Source organism: Nicotiana sylvestris, chromosome 10 (assembly GCF_000393655.2).
Source record: "Nicotiana sylvestris chromosome 10, ASM39365v2, whole genome shotgun sequence".
Lineage (NCBI taxonomy): Eukaryota > Viridiplantae > Streptophyta > Magnoliopsida > Solanales > Solanaceae > Nicotiana > Nicotiana sylvestris.
The window spans coordinates 96,409,512-96,426,696 of NC_091066.1; positions in this window are offsets into that span (position 1 = coordinate 96,409,512).

Sequence of the window (17,185 nt, forward strand, 5' to 3'; positions counted from 1 at the left end):
CTCAGGTTATTTATGAGTTTTTCATCTTTGGCACTTCGGGCGGGGTTCTCTGCCTCTATTTTCATTTTTTGAATTTGGGCTCGAAGGGCCTCATTTTCTTTGGCTAGATTTTTCTTTTCACCTTCGTCTGCCGCTGCTTGCAAGCTATTTTCAAACTGAAGGTCCCTGACTTGTTTTTCCAATTTGCTTATGGTAGCCCTGTACTCGTTTTCTTTGGTCAACCAGTCTCATTGCACTTGTGACGCCTCGACGAATTCCTGAAGATGAGGTCTTTTGGCCGGCCTCCCAAACTCAATTTCTCTCATATACCAAGCAAGGTACCCTGGTGAAACCTCACCTTTGGATCGATCACGTACATAGGTATTGGCTGTTAAGTATTGACATTCGCTCCAAATTTGGCGGACTACTGCTTCATGAAACTGACCGTTAAGTCCGATCTCGACTACTTGGGCACTAAGATTTTCATCTCTCAAAACTATCTGGCATCTCCCCAGCTGCCTCAAAATCCGATATGGCGCATAAGGCTGGATACTCCTGAGTCCCATCAAGAGGAAATGCGGCCCGGTGGCTGGAATGTATATGACCTCATCCACAGGCAGCCATCCAAATGTCCACTCTGTTTGGTTTGCAGTGACGGAACGGAGGCGCGCTACCCACTCTGTGACCCCCTCTGGCAAGCTGATCCCATCAGCCCTCGTGTAAAATTCTTCTATGAATGTTTTCTCTGTTGACCTATAACTCATAAATTGTGGACGATGGCATAAGTATTCGATCATCCACATCTGCAACAACATATTGCACCCCTCGAAAAAGTCTCCTCCGGCTTTGCAGGGTGTGAGAGCGCGGAAGATTTCAGCTACTATCATGGATGCGAGGGTGCTGTTGACCTGAGTGAGCAAAGTGCTGACAACCCCGGCTACTCGTATGTCAATATTCCCATCTCTTCTAGGAAATACCAGAAGTCCCAAAAAGACCACCATAAATGCAAAACATCTTTGTTCTTCCCACTTAAGGCGGTTTCCTTTGTTGCAGATTTTATTTTTCGGCTTGTTGAACTCCTCTATATGACCATATCTGTTGTATATAAACTGCAAAGTACAAAAACCAGTTGCCAAGTCTGGGTTGTGGACCCCCTGCTTATTTTCAAAGAGTCTAGGAACCTGTCTACGGCTACGGCCCTTGGAGAAATCAGGTACTGGTGTCTTAGAGGAATTTTGGGATTCCCAATATATCCGTCTATTTCTTCCAATGTTATGGTAAGGTCAAAATCTAAGAAATGAAATACGTTGTGGGATGGGTCCTAAAATGTAACCAACGCCTTTATGATGTCTCCCCTAGGATTAATCTTCAGCAACCTAGTGAGGCCTCCCAAGTATAGATTGATCGTGTCTTATCCCGATTTACCTAGATCATCCCACCACATATGCAACTCCAAAGGGATCTTGTTCACGATTGTTATTTGCAAATTCTTACTTGTTCTACACATTTATTAGGGTGGTTATGCAAAAATCACGATTCAATTGACTCAAAAACAAATTGACACTTTTTTTTTCAAATTAAATAAAATCCGGTTTTGCAAATACGGCCTTTCAGCACCTCAGAGACGAGAATTTTAAGGCTGTGTTGGATAACCAGTGAAAACCTTGAAAAATGGCCACAGGCGGTTGTTCTTGCAAAAGCAGCTTTTCGGCGCCCTTTTAGGGACATTCGGCTATTTTTGACAAGAATGGCATCACCCTAATTATTTTCAAATAAAAGTAAAATTTTTGTTTCTTTTGGGCTATTTTTGCAAAAAGAAGTTGGACCCGATGAGGGTTGCCTACGTATCTCACACCCTATGAGAATCAAACTGGCGTAGTTCGGACAATTTTTTTTTTTAAAAAAACAAACCAACTTCTTCTTTTTTCCTTTTCCAAAAAACACAAAGATTTTCCTTTTCTTCTTTTTTTTCTTTAAAACCCCAAAATTCTTTTTTTTCGTTTTTTTTCAAAAATTCAGTAGAGTTTTGGTATGTTTTGGGACATTGGTTTTTCAAAATGAGCACTTATCCCTCTCAACCATCTCATTAACCTTTCTAATTTTTCCTTATAAGCCGGTTGACATGCAAATCCGAAGCAAATGAATGCACAAGTAGCAAGTAAGATGCATCATAATTGTCTTTACATTTCGGGTACATCTGTCCTAGACAGACCCAACCCCGATGTTGAGTCTCCAAAGTCAAATGCACATGATGCAAACAAACGTGCCTACTAGGGATCCGGCATGAGGCTGAGTTATTCTAAGTTCAAAACCTGGGTATGTTGTACTAGACTGTGTACCCGAGCGGGCAACTTGAGCTGAGGAGGGGGCTACGTACCGGGAACCAAAAGGCCATCCGGCTTAGTAACTTGTCCGAGCCTCTTTCTTATTTCAAGGTATGACACTAACAGAATAGGGAGTCTCGACCAGCGAGCACATCCCCGAAGATGGGAAGAGAAGGGTTTCGTAACAGTTTATATACAGTTCAGATAATATCAAAGCGGTAAAAGCAACATTTAGCACATTAGGCCCAAACATGTAATAAAATTAGATAATAGATAAATTCAAATATAACAATTCCTCTAAGCTCGAATTCTGAACCCTGAACCAGAGATTCTAGGTTCGTTCCCCAGCAGAGTCGCCAGAGCTGTCACACCTCCTTTTTCACTACACCCCCGAAAGGGAGTATATAAGGGAGTTTTTTCCAACTTAAAGTGACAATCGAAAATGGGATTATTTATTTATTAAACTCAGATTCTCCATTTGGGATAAATTATGGTGTCCCAAGTCACCGGTTCAAATCCCGAATCGAGGAAAGAATGACTCTATTTAACAGTCCGCGAACTAGAAATCCGAGTAAGGAATTCTGTTAACCCGGGAGAAGGTGTTAGGCATTCCCAAGTTCCGTGGTTCTAGCACGGTCGCTCAACTGTTATATTCGGCTTAATTATCTGATTTTAGTACATGTTCAAACCTATGTGCATTTTCAACCTTAACCGCTTTTATTCATTTTTAAGAAGATTGCAACGTTATTAAAACACGTCTCGAACCATGTCACATAAATGCACCCGTGGTCTTCGACATATTTTAACATTGTTGAGATTTTGGATTTGGGTCACATAAATGCGCACCCGAGTTTAGGAAGGTAAATTATTAACATAACGCGCTTAAAGCAACTACGCGTTTTTTTAACTCTGCGAGGGCCATGGAAATTCAGCTAAATGGCACGCCTCAATTTTTAGAGGATTAAAGTTAATTAAGCGAGGGCCACGCATTTTGAGATTTTTGTTTGGCGTGGCGCGCCTCAATTCGAAATTTAAGAAAAGGAATTCAACTGCATTTAGAGGTCCATAACTATTTGTATTATTTAATACGGCTCGCCTCAAACTATTTAAGAAGCTTAAACATCCAAATATTAATGGTGCAGAGATTCTATTATGATCTAAAATAAAAAGACCTTTTCAAAGAAAGGGTGGATTATTTAAAGGGCATTAATTGGGTCTGGCTTGAGGCCCAACGTTCACAAGCCAACAATCATAGACAAACCATTAGATATCCATCAGCTGAAATTACATGGAACTCGTAATTAAACTAACATTTTATTTTCTGAATCACTGAATATTTAAGTAAATTAACTAAAGCTGAATTTCTAAATTTCTAACGTGATTTGGACCTGAGTCTGCCTTAGACTCATATGGCCTCTTTATTTGAAAAATAAGCATTGGCCCAGTAAAGCCCAGATCTTTGTCAAAGTCAGAATTGTGGCTCAAGACTCAGGGTCGAGCCCCAACCAGCCACAAGACGTCAACTACACCCAACGAAGCAATGATAAACTTTAGACTTCCCTAATTAGTTGGGATGTAAAGAAATTTCCAAAGATATTAAAACATATGCTCAACGTTAAAATACACTGGCAATAAAATCAACACCTATTTATGCTTGAATTCAAACCTAAAACTAACTTACGAACATGACCTGGAACTTCCAACCAATTAGTTCTTTCCAAATACTAAACAATAACAAATCTAAAGAACCATCATACAAATTACTTGGACTCCAAAATCATACTAAGATTTTCAACCTCATGGATTTGTTATTTTACGAAATGAGTATGGAAAAGAAAACTGAAGCCAACAAGTAACTACTACATGGATTTCCCTATCACTCAAATCCAATCATGATACTAAACTTTCCAAGACATAATTTCAACTTTCACAATACATGACTAGCAGCAGAAGGAGCTTAAGTAACAAAATGTAATACAAGATTCACCATTACATGTTGAAAGAGTAGCAGAAATAGATGAAGTAATTTCAAGCACAGAGGGATTCGGTGGGCATGAAAAGAACTAAACTAAACTATGAACAGCTGGTTTAATGTTGGGCTCCAAACTTTCATTTTTATTTCATTCTTCAAATCAAGCTTCACGTGAGGAGGTAGAATTCAGAAATCATGTACCTGAATATAAGAAGGAAGCAAAAAGAGATGAGGATTCAGTAAGCAGCAGCAACAAAACCTAGTTCTGATTTCCAGCAATGAAACAGCAACCCGGAAACCAAACAGCTTCAAATCAAGCTTTTAAATTCCCAGAATCAAACCATTTTTCCAACCCAAACAACTTCAAAAATTCTAGCTGATAGGGAGGATCAGAAAACCTAAACCAAGCAGCATTTGAGCTATTTTTCAACAGAGAAATGTGATGAATCTCAGTGTTAATTCAGAGTTTTTTCAAAAAATCAGTCGTTTTGGTCCTTTTTAGTGGTTTTAATCTCCTCCCCCATCCGCCTTGAATGCCAAGCAAAGGTGCCTTTATAGGCAAGGCATTAGGGCAGTTTAAAGAAGTCAGATTTGCAATTAGACCCTTTTTACATTTTGGTTTTTGCTTAAGAGTCCTTAGTGTAAAAATCAGATTTTCAATCTAGTCCCATTCCCCAACTTCTAGGAAGCTTCCTATTCAGTTGAATGAGATTCTTTCACCTAGATTTCCTAATTTACCCCTTAGGACCCCCGTTTTTTACCTTAAGAAACCGGACAGAGCATGGGTCAAATTGATCCAAATCAATTTGGTATGGGTCTGTATACTGAGATCTTGGACTTCAAATTTTCAGGGTCCAAGTCCAATTGAATTATGACAAACCCAAATTCCGAAATCAACAAACAAATTTTATCGGCCTAAATGACCTACCAAGTCATAAAGATTCATGAGGTCTTGGGCTCAATGGAAAAATAAAAGAAGTTCGAACCAATCTAACACAAACAATGGAATCATGTTAATTAAGCAAGTCAATACTAACATGCATAAAGGACATGACCCTGAAGAACTAGGAAGAAACGAGAAAGAAACCAGAAGAAAAGAAAGAAAGAGAAGATAGAAAAATGATGAAAAAGAAAGGAGGGAAAGATTAAACAAAAGAAAAGAGGAGGTACCTACAAAACTCGGACAGTAGGAACTCAAATTGAGTTTTCAAACCTTCCAATTCTCGGCTTAATTTGATATCAATCGTGTGTTCTTATCAAGAACATACGAATAAACTCAAACTAGACCTAAAATCTTCAACGAAATCTTGATTCAGAAGTTTTGGGATTTTAGGGTTCAAACTTGGATTCAAGATTCGACGAGGTATAGGGTGATTCGAGGGCAAAAGATTATGGATTCGGGATGAAGAGGTGAAGGGGGTTCTGTGGTGTAAATTTGGGTTGGTTTGGTGGTGGCGCCGCCACCGGAGGAAGCTAGGGCGGCGCTAGGGTTGAGATGTGTTCTCTGAAACGGAAGGGAAAGGAAAGAGATGAGTGAGAGGAGGGGGCAACGGGTTAGGGCAGTTAAATAGCTAGGGGAGATAGTTCCCAATCGTTAGATTAATGGAGATCAACGGTCCAAATCAAAAGGATGTAACGGCGTCGATTAGCCTTCAGGCGGGGTGGACCGGGTAGAGGGGCTGGTTTTGGGCTGGATCGGACGAGTTTTGGGTGTTCAGAACTTGGGCTTGAGGGTTTTGATTGGATTTAGCCCAACAGACTTTCTCCTCTTATTTCAATTTCCTTTTTAATTCATTTCTCTTTTAATTCTTTCTTCTTTTCTCTTTTTTTTCTTTAAAATTAAACATGAAACCCTAAATTAAAATTAAAAATCAAATTGACCTACCAAAGTGCATTAATTAAATCCAAATAATTATGAAACTAATTAAAGGAAAAACTACAAAGTTCAAAAATTAAAATTAAAAGTGCAAAAATAACTATTTTGTGATTTTTCCATTTTTATAAAACACTAAATTAACAATTAATTCAAGAATGCAAAATTAGATCCTAAATGCAAATGCAGTGTATTTTTGTATTTTTTCATTAATTAAATAAAATAAACATGCCCAGGCAATATGTAAACAATTAACAGAAAATGCCTCAAAAATCCACAAAATTGCAAACAATGGAAAAATTGTTTTATTTTAATTTATGGGAGTAATTCATATAGGGCAAAAATCACGTGCTCACAACAAATACCTTTTTATTTAGACTTTCGGTTTGGGATAGATTTAGGTTCTCACGTCATCCTTTCTAGGTATATTTGATTATTATCACTATAAAGAGACTATATATGCTAATAAATATTGTTTTTCTCTTTAGCTCAGTAATAATGGGTAATAGTCAATTAGCCGTATATTCCCAATTTGATATTTATTTGCGATTACATGTAATATCTATCTGCTAGATAGATTTATCGAGCCCATGAGAAGCTATCAAACTCCATAATACTACTTTTGGAAATATTTTATTAACATTGTTAAAAATAAATAGCTTAAAACAATCGCCCATATTCAGGGTACATGCTATCGGGGGTACATAGAAAGTGGAATCTAGTACCACTAAATCTCATGTGTTTTCTAGGGCTAATAAAGCCTAAATCTTTTTAAGGGTATGCGCGATGCGTATGTATCTCTTGTCATGAATAACTTTTTTTTACATAAATATTAGTACAAATGTGTCATGAGTTACAAAATAAAAATTTAAAAGGAAAGTGTAAGTTCTTAAAAGTGATGAATGTTAATTCTGTTTAGCTAATTTTATAACGAAAAAAATATTGTCCCAAATAAGTTTTCATATGCTTTATTGAAATACCGGTATGTGGGTTTTGTATTTAATTTAGATGTTCAAACAGAGTAAGCATAATGTGTTATTTGTATTAATATTTCTGAACAGTATTTTAGATATTTACACTTCTTTTCAGGAAATAACTTTAAAAGGTAAATCTTTTTTTTTTTTTGAAGATTAAAAAGGCAAATCTTTGATGTAGCAAGCTTGTACAATATAAAGAAGATAGAATAACAAAGAGGATCATCGCAATTATAGCGTGGGTATGGCTATACTTTAATTTTACCTATTATTCATTATAAAACAGTTGTATAACTTTGTTAATTTTTATGTATAATATTTTGAAAAGTAGTACATGACTGAAGGATAAGAAGATCTATCAATAATATATTCATCCATAAATAATTTCTATAAGTTATAATATTCTTAGTTTTGGTGTTAAATTAACGCTAAATATAATTTTATAGAGAAGTAAGAATAATTCTTCTTACGTCAAATTAAAATGAATTTGGCACTTCTCAAATAAATTAAATTGTATCTAAAGTAAAACTATAGCATTTTTAAAATTCAAAATGTAAATAAAAAGGGGTAAATAGAAAAAATTCCTAAGTTTTTGTTTGATAAGCAGTACAACAACAATAGCTCAGTGTTATCCCATAAGTGGAGTCTGGGGAGTAGAATGACTCAAAAAAATCCATAACAAAATTAATTAGAATTTCGATCTTAAAAATGTCTTTTTCTCTTTTATATACGTTTATGATAAATTTGCATTTAAAATAATTTACCTCTTAAGAAGATACTAGTATTAGTATCCACGCGATGCGCGAACATAAATCATGTCAAATTGTATGTAGGTTGTTTGAATCATGTGTGAATAACCTTAAAATATAAACCTCTCAGATGAAAATTATATAACATTAGATATTAATTATGAAGCAAGATATTAAATTATTGTTCAAATCGTAGTGGACAACCTATTTTATTTTTATTTGTACTAACCTAACCCCTTGATTTTAGTACTTGCATTTCATTTTTCTGTCAATATTAAAGAATACTAAACATGCCCTTTTGTGATCTATCTTGTTTGAGCACATTAGATCATATTATTTTAACAAAATTCTTACTATCATTTTATTTTTATCTGAAAGTCAAATATGTCTGATTCATCACGTCATTTTTACGCAAATTCTTTTCTTTTTATTCTTTTCTTATAGTTATTGTGTTATTTATTATTTAATATTACTATTGTGATGACCCAAAATGTCATCTTTAAATTAAATAATCATCTCGGTGTTTTAAGACCTTGAAAAAAAGCGCTATCAATAATTTCTCGACTTGCGTGCGCAGTCCGTAGAATTTTCCGGAAGGTTTTTGTATGAAAAATAGATTAAATTATGAATTAGAGCTTTAAAACTCAACTGAGTTGACTTCGGTCAACATTTTGAGCAAACGAACCCGGATCCAAGTTTTGACCATTCCGTAGTTTCGTATCGTGATTTGGGACTTGGTCATATCCCCGAAATCGAATTCGGAGGTCCCTAGATCAAATTATCGCCATTTAACGGAATCTAGAAATTTAAGGCTAAAGATTTCTTAAGTTTGACCGGAGATTTGACTTTTGAGCAAACGACCCTGGAATGGAATTTTGATGATTCAAATAGTTTCATATGGTGATTTTGGACATAGGAGCATGTTCGAATTTGGATTTGGAAGTCCGTAGGACAATTCGGCGCATTTTGGCGAAAGTTGGAAAATAGAAGATTTTTGGAAAAGTTTGACCGAGAGTTGACTTTTTGATATCGGGGTTGGAATCCAATTCTGAAAATTTTTATAGCTTCGTTATGTCATTTATGACTTGTGTGCAAAATTGGAAGTCAGTCGGACTTGATTTGATAGGTTTTTGCATCGAATATAGAAGTTAGAAGAATTGAAAACTCATAATTCGATTCATGGCGCGATTCGAAATTTTAGTGTTGTTTAGTGTGGTTTAAATCCTCGACTAAGTTCGTATTGTATTTTGGGACATGTTGCCATATTTGGTTAGAGTCCCGAGGGGCTCGGGTGAGTTTCGGAGTGGTTTCGGACCATTTTTAGGCCAATTTAACTTGCTGGATTTTGACAGCAAGGTTCGAAAATTCTGATGCGAGGAACATAATTTGGAAGCTTATATCTAGAAATTTATAAGGAATCTGAAAATATACAAAATATAAAAGTTGTAGCCCTTGCATTCTAGTTTCCAGAAACTGTAACCATTAAGCATTTGGATATTTATACAAAAAGTTATGATCGATTAAATAAGGGCTGGTAAAGGTATTTTGAAATTTCCTAGAAATTTCCGATGCGAGGAGGCTACTTTGGAAACTTATATCTCGAAATATATAGGGAATCCGAAAATATGCAAAACATAAAGGTTGTATCCCTTGGATTCTACTTTCATAAAGTTAAACCATTCATCGTTCGGACATTTGTACAGAAACTTATGATCGATTGAATATGGCTAGTAAAACTGTTTTTGGTGGACTTTTAGTGACGAAAATGGACTTTTAGTGACGGATGGGCAGAAACTTAAGGACCAAAAATGCTCATTTTCTTCATTTTCGTTTTGGGATTTTTGGAGCTCGGTTCTTGGGCGATTTTGAGGTGTTCTTCACGATTTCAACTCAAGTAAGTGTCCTATACTCGAAAGTGTTTATATTACATAAATCAATGGTTATTTTATCGCTTAATTCGGATTTAAATGGAAGAAAATCAAGTTTTTTGCAAAATCTTCCAAAAATGAAAATTTTAGATTTGGAGGTCGAGTTGTTATCGGAATTTGATAAAATTTGTATGGGTGAACTCGTGGTTGAATGGGTTGTCGGATTTTGTGAGTTTTGTCGGGTTCCGAGACGTGGGCCCCACGAGCAAATTTTTAGTACAATTTTGGATTTTTAATGGAAAATGTAGAATTTCATATGGAATTAATTCCTATAATTTTTATTGACTGAATCGAATTATTTATGACTAGATTTGAGAATTTCGGGCACGAATTCGCAAGGCAAAGGCTTGTTGGAATTTTGAATTGGTTGCAAAGCGAGGTAAGTGTTTGGTCTAACCTTAGCTTGAGGTATTAGGAGTTGTGTCGCATTTGTTATATGTTATTTGTTGAGTACGACGTATAGGCATGGTAACGAGTATCTATACGTTGGTGTCAAGCATGCCCGTGAGTCTTATACTTTGATTAATATGACTCCGTTTCGTATTGTATATGCTCTATATGATAATTTCTATTGAGGAATATGACTTGTGGAAGTATTATTGTTAATTGAACATGGTAGAGCGTTGGCTCAAGAATTTAATTGTTGAACATTGTAGAGCATTGGCTCAAGTTGAGAATTGAATTGTTGAACATTGTAGAGCATTGGCTCAAGTTGAGAATTGAATTTTTGAACATTGTAGAGCATTGGCTCAAGTTGTGAATAGAATTGGGAAGTAAACGTGAAAGAAGAAAGGAGAGAGAGAATCATGATATTGTCTCCCTTGCTGGGATGTTATTGTTTTGATGTTGTTTTCCTTGCCGAGATTTGATTGTTGTACTATTGTTCCCTTACCGTGATTTTATTGTGATTTCATGTATTTCCTTGCCCTTACTTCTTGTGATTGTTGTTTGGGTGAGAAAGAGTGTTAAAGCACGAAGGATGATCCCGTGTATGATTTTGTGAGGAAGAGGGTAAAGCACGAAGGGTGATGTCGTGCTGCACGATATACAATTCCGTGTCGATTATATTGATTTTATGGTGAGGAAGAGTGTAAAGCACGAAGAGTGATGTCGTGCAGTTTATATTGATTCTTATGGTGAGGACGAGAGTAAAAACACGAAGGGTGATGTCGTGCACTTGTCCTTGATTTTTCCTGATTCTAATTGAGTTATGTTGTCCTGTACGTTTATTTACTGATTTTCCGTTATTACTTGATTTTATTTCGATGTTATAGATTCCCTTACCCTATTTGCCTTGTATTTGTTGCTTGGGTGAGGAAAAGTGTAAAGCACGAAGGGTGATGCCGTGTATTGTTTTAGTGAGAGAGTGTTAAAGCACGAAGGGTGATGCCGTATATTGTTTTGGTGAGAGAGTGTTAAAGCACGAAGGGTGATGCCATGCACTTTCTGTTTGATGTGTTTACTTATTATTAACAATTCAAGTATATTAACTGTTTAGATCCATTTACTGTTGTGATCCTTTGTGTTGGGATCCATAGTGTTTACAATACTTCGCCTTATTTTTTTTAATATGTTCAATACTTCAAATTTCAAGAATTGTTACATTTTTAACTCAATTGATTTCTCAACTAAAGTTTCCTTAAACCGTTTGAGGTTGTACTTTACTTAAAAGGGAATTTCTACTATGTTTTGATTTATTAGTTTCTTGTATTAAAGGTAATGATTCCTTCGATATTGTACTTTAATTGAAAATGGTATTTTCTTTATCAAATGATTTCTAAAAATAACTTCATCTTTTCTTGTTGATTTCCTAATTGAGTTGGAAGTTGTACTCTACTTTATGTTAAGTGAAGGAGGCTCCTTGAACATTCTTAATTGCATTGGGTTATGGAACCTATGAGCTGAGTAACATGAGAATATCGTTGTGCAATATGAGACATAAATATGTGGGCACGGGGTGCCGGGAAAAATATTATGGTCTTATTTAATGGCACGTGAGTTGTTCGTGCGGTTGTGACATAAATATGGGCACGAGGTGCCGTGAAAATATGAAAGTGGGCTGAGACCTATATTATTTATGATTATGAAATGAGGTGTCACAAGGTGACCTTTACTCGAAAGAATTATATTCGAAAGATGCTTATCTGAAAGATATTTATTTGAAGGAAATATATTCGAAATATATTTATTGAAAAGCATATTATCTTAGAGATTATTACTTGAAGGATTTATAGGCGAAAGATTTATATTTGAAGGACATGATTAATTGATTGCACTTGTATTTATTATTTATTAAGAAACATTTATGGTGTTCTGGTTGTCTGTTATTTATATCACTGGTTGATCATTGTTGCCATCATTGTTATCTGTTTCCTATTATTTTGTACGCTATATTGCACAGGTTTATTTGGTAGTCTGGTCCTAGCCTCATCACTACTTCGCCGAGGTTAGGCTAGACACTTACCAACACATGGGGTCGGTTGTGCTGATACTACACTCTGCACTCTTTTGTGCAGATCCCAGTGCTGTAGATTTCGGACCGCAGTGATATTGATGTTTCTTGTTCATCAGGCGACCCGAGTTAATCTTGCAAGCGTCCGCAGGCCTTAGTGTCTCCTTCTATCTACTATTCCTGTTTCTTTCATGTATTTCCGGAGACAGTGTTGTATTTATTTCTTTTAGACCTTTATTTGTAGCACTCCTAGACAGTCTGTGAAGTTGTGACACCAGTCTTGGGTGGATTTGTTATGGATTGGTATTAGCAGTATTATTAAAACTTTACAATGCAACCTTTCGCTTATTCAATTCTGTTGTTATCTAATTGTTGGCTCTTAACTGTTATCGGATTAAAAATGGAAATAAGGTAAATAGTTCAGTTGGTTGGCTTGCCTATATTTCACTAGTAGGCGTCATCACGACTCCCGAGGGCAGGAAATCCGGGTCGTGACAAGTTGGTATTAGAGCCCTAGGTTACATAGGTCTCACAATTCATAGACAAGCTTAGTAGAGTTTGAGGGATCGGTACGGAGACGTCTGTATTTATCCCCAGAGGCTACAGAGTTAGGAAAAGTTTCACTCCCATTCTTCTCTGTCATGCGATTTTGTTCTCACATTGCTAAATTGAAACCTCTACTCTTGTCCTTTTACGAATGGCGAAGTCACGTGCTGCTTCTTCAGCCGAACAACATCACAGACCGGTGATAGATCAATTATGTCTTCGGAGGCTTTGCAGAGGTTGGATAGGTTTCACCAAGCTCTTTGCTGCCACTTTCAGCGGTGCATCTTTTGAGGACCCGCGGGATTATCTTGACCGCTGCTATGAAGTATTGCAGAACGTGAGAATAGTCGAAAGCGATGGGGTTGATTTTGCTGTGTTTGAGATGACAAGTAGAGGTAGTGGAAAGATAATGTATCTACTAGACCAGTTGTGGTTCCGACGAAAGATGCAGACGTATCAAGAGATCACCTAATGAATCATGTAGGGGTCAAGATGTTAGAGGTAGAGGTGAGACTCCTAGAGGTGGAGACCCAGTCCGTCGATATATTTTCTATGGTATGGCTGAGGTTGCTACCCAGACGGTATCGTTAAAACTACGGTCTCGAATTATTATAAAGTCAAAATTTCCTCAACTTGATTCGGTTTTGAATATTGAGGAAAGTTCTCCTATTGTGCTCCACTTATGAGTGAGCTTCGTAATTCTTAAATCTACATATGTGAATACTTCTGTTGGGAGATTATATGGAAGTAGCTATGTCTATCATTATGTGTTGGTCACTAAATATAGTTGTGAGGCTAAAAGTGACTTTTGTTAATCAATTCGATGAGTTTGATGTAATTTCTAAATAATTGATTTTCGTTGTAAATTATATGCCCTACCGGTAAGAGGGATCATTGTATGTTATGATTTTGTTTAACTGAAATTATTTGAAAGAAGGAAGAAAGGAAATGGAAAATTTTTGTTGGCACAATGTGCAAAATACTTGTGATTCAAAGTTGAGGATGAGATCCTCACATTTTTATATAATATGAAATATTTAAACCGGGCTACAAGCCGCGGTGGATGTTATATAAGGACGAGGTCCTGGTGGTGAAAAATTTATGTGTTTAAATTTTCCTTTTGTGAAATTAAATTTGTGTTATAGCACTTGTAGGGAGTCATGCCTATTAGGCTTATTTGAAAATTCTTGTATGAATATCTCTGTGCATAATTTACCAAAATTGTATTGTAACTATTGAGTTTTAGCCTACAAGGTGAGAGCCCAGGTGGCGTTAAATTGTGACTCATTAATTTGGGTAAGTAATTAAAAAAAATAAGATCTTCATGCCTTGTTGGTAGTAAACTAGAGGTTTGAAACGAAAGTTTGTTAACATGAGGTTAAGTGGCGATGTTGTAATCTATTATGAACAACCATTAAGACCAGAGATGTGGTTATGGTCATACATATAATGTGTTTTATGTCAAGATATCATTGTAATAATGTCGTGCTTGTAATGCGGAGATTAGTGTTATTGATATATACTTTGTGGTGCGTTGTTGGGTTGTGGACATGTTGTTAGGAGTTATTTTGGTGTTACTCTGACAGGTGGATAGGCCCAATTACAGGGGAGACTCTGCCGAAATTTCTGCAAAATTTGGAGTTAGAAAAAAATTTGGGATATTGAGATGTGCAAAGAAAGAGATAAGTTACATTATGTGTTGGAGGACAGACTCTACTTCTCGTTTGAGGACGAATGACCCGAAGTCGGGGAGAATGTAATACCCCATATTTGATGGGTGTATAGGCACGAGTTGCTATAGCCAGTCGGGACTAATATCGTGTGTTGACATGAAAATTGGACCTTTCTGGAAATGATTGGAGTGTAAGAAATTTGTTTCAAAGTTTACAAATATGGATAAAAGAAATAATCTCAATTGAAATGGTATTGTCGGACTTATGTCGAATGCAGTAATGTGGGATCAACCATGAGTATACGTATAAAAGTAAAATTATCAATTTGGAAACGTCAGAATAATTCTTAGTACGTTTGAGGACGAACGTTTGTTTTAAAGGGGGAGAATGTGATGACCCAAAATGTCATCTTTAAATTAAATAATCATCTCGGTGTTTTAAGACCTTGAAAAAAAAGCGCTATCAATAATTCCTCGACTTGTGTGCGCAGTCCGGTGAATTTTTCGGAAGGTTTTTGTATGAAAAATAGATTAAATTATGAATTAGAACTTTAAAACTCAACTGAGTTGACTTCGGTCAACATTTTGAGCAAACGAACCCGGATCCAAGTTTTGACCATTCCGGTAGTTTTGTATCGTGATTTGGGACTTGGTCATATACCCAAAATCAAATTCGGAGGTCCCTAGATCAAATTATCGCCATTTAACGGAATCTAGAAATCTAAGGCTAAAGATTTCTTAAGTTTGACCGGAGATTTGACTTTTGAGCAAACGACCCTGGAATGGAATTTTGATGATTCAAATAGTTTCGTATGGTGATTTTGGACTTAGGATCATGTTCGTATTTGGATTTGGAAGTCCGTAGGACAATTCGGCGGATTTTGGCGAAAGTTGGAAAATAGAAGATTTTTGGAAAAGTTTGACCGAGAGTTGACTTTTTGATATTGGGGTCAGAATCCAGTTCTGAAAATTGTTATAGCTTCATTATGTCATTTATGACTTGTGTGCAAAATTTGAAGTCAATCGGACTTGATTTGATAGATTTTTGCATCGAATATAGAAGTTAGAAGAATTGAAAACTCATAATTCGATTCATGGCGCGATTCGAAATTTTAGTGTTGTTTAGCGTGGTTTAAATCCTCGACTAAGTTCGTATTGTATTTTGGGACATGTTTCCATATTTGGTTAGAGTCCCGAGGGGCTCGGGTGAGTTTCGGAGTGGTTTCGGACCATTTTTAGGCCAATTTAACTTGCTGGATTTTGACAGCAAGGTTCGAAAATTCTGATGCGAGGAACATAATTTGGAAGCTTATATCTAGAAATATATAAGGTATCTGAAAATGTACAAAACATAAAAGTTGTAGCCCTTGCATTCTAGTTTCCAGAAACTGTAACCATTAAGCATTTGAATATTTATACAAAAAGTTATGATCGATTAAATAAGGGCTGGTAAAGGTGTTTTGAAATTTCCTAGAAATTTCCGATGTGAGGAGGCTACTTTGGAAACTTATATCTCGAAATATATAGGGAATCCGAAAATATGCAAAACATAAAGGTTGTATCCCTTGGATTCTACTTTCATAAAGTTAAACCATTCATCGTTCGGACATTTGTACAGAAACTTATGATCGATTGAATATGGCTAGTAAAACTGTTTTTGGTGGACTTTTAGTGACGACTTTTAGTGACGAAAATGGACTTTTAGTGACGGATGGGCAGAAACTTGAGGACCAAAAATGCTCATTTTCTTCATTTTCGTTTTGGGATTTTTGGAGCTCGGTTCTTGGGCGATTTTGAGGTGTTCTTCACGATTTCAACTCAAGTAAGTGTCCTATACTCGAAAGTGTTTATATTACATAAATCCATGGTTATTTTCATCGTTTAATTCGGATTTAAATGGAAGAAATCTATAAGGAATCCGAAAATGTACAAAACATAAAAGTTGTAACCCTTGCATTCTAGTTTTCAGAAACATTAACCATTAAGCATTTGGATATTAATACAGTAAGTTACAATCGATTAAATAAGGGCTGATAAAGCTGTTTTGAAATTTCCCAGAAATTTCTGATATGAGGAGGCTACTTTGGAAGCTTATATCTCGAAATATATAGGGAATCCGAAAATATACAAGACATAAAGGTTGTAGCCCTTGGATTCTAATTTCCATAAAGTTAAACCATTCGTCATTCGGACACTTTTGCAGAAAGTTATGATCGATTGAATATGGCTAGTAAAGCTGTTTCTGGTGGACTTTTAGTGACGAAAATGGACTTTTAGTGATGGATGGGCAGAAACTTAAGGACCAAAAATGCTCATTTTCTTCATTTTCATTTTGGGATTTTTGGAGCTCGGTTCTTGGGTGCTTTTGAGGTGTTCTTCACGATTTCAACTCAAGTAAGTGTCCTATACTCGAAAGTGTTTATATTACATAAATCCGTAGTTATTTTTATCGTTTAATTCGGATTTAAATGGAAGAAAATCAATATTTTTGCAAAATCTTCCAAAAATGAAAATTTTAGATTTGGAGGTCGAGTTGTAATCGGAATTTAATAAAATTCTTATGGGTGAACTCGTGGTTGAATGGGTTGTCGGATTTTGCGAGTTTTGTCAGGTTCCGAGATGTGGGCCCCACGGGCGAATTTTTAGTACAATTTCGGATTTTTAATGTAAAATGTAGAATTTCATATGGAATTAATTCCTATAATTTTTATTGACT